Raw genomic sequence first — 1,005 nt, forward strand, 5'->3', positions numbered from 1 at the left:
AGACCATTATAAGGTAAACTTTTTTTTTCTTTTAGCACTTGAAATATGTCAAATCACTCTCTTCTGGCTTATAAGGGTTCCACTAAAAAGTCTACTGCCAGACATATTGGAGTTCCATTCTGTGTTATTTGTTTCTTTTCTCTTGCTGCTATTAGGATCCTTTGTTTTACCTTGTCTTCTGGGGGTTTTATTATCAAATTACTATCTGGATGTGGTCTTCTTTGGGCTACATCAACGCATTGTGATTCTTGCAAATTCGTAGATGTACTGCATAGGTGATCCTGAATAAGATCTGGAAGAATTCTCTGAATCTGCTAGTGTTCTACAACCTACTTGTCCTTGAATGTTGACACCTTTTTCTAAGTTATGGAAGTTCTCTGGTATTATTGTTTTGAATAAATTTTCTATCCCTAGGTCTTTTCCTTTGATATCAATAACTCTTAGATTTTCCCTGTTGAGGCTACTTTACAGATTTTGTAAACATGCTGCATTGCTTTTTGTTCTTTTTTATTTTGTCATCTCTGATTGCATTTTTAAATAGCCTGCCTTCTAGCCCGGTAATTACTTTCTTTCCTCAATCAATTCTGTCATTAAGAGACTCTGATGTATTCTTCACTATGTCACTCGCATTTTTCAACTTTACAATTTCTGTTTGATTCTTCATAATTTTTCGATCTCTTTATTAATTATATCTGATAGAATTCTGAATTCCTTCTTTGTGTTATCTTGCATTTCTTTGAGTGTCTTCAAAACAGTTGCTTTGAATTCTGTCAGAAAAAGCACATATCTCTGCTTCTCCAGGATTGATCTTTGGTGCCTTTGGATCAATGGTGCCTTTGGAGCAACTTGTTTGTTTGGTGAAGTAACATTTTTCTGTATAATCTTTATGTTTGTAGATGTTTGTCAGTTTCTTGGCATTGAAGAATCGGGTATTAAATATAGTCTTTATTGTCTGAGCTTGTGTGTGCCTGTGTTTCTTAGGAAGGTTTTCCAGCTGTTCAAAGG

This window comes from Rhinopithecus bieti, unplaced genomic scaffold (assembly GCF_001698545.2).
Source record: "Rhinopithecus bieti isolate Rb0 unplaced genomic scaffold, ASM169854v2 scaffold_13225, whole genome shotgun sequence".
Taxonomy (NCBI): domain Eukaryota; kingdom Metazoa; phylum Chordata; class Mammalia; order Primates; family Cercopithecidae; genus Rhinopithecus; species Rhinopithecus bieti.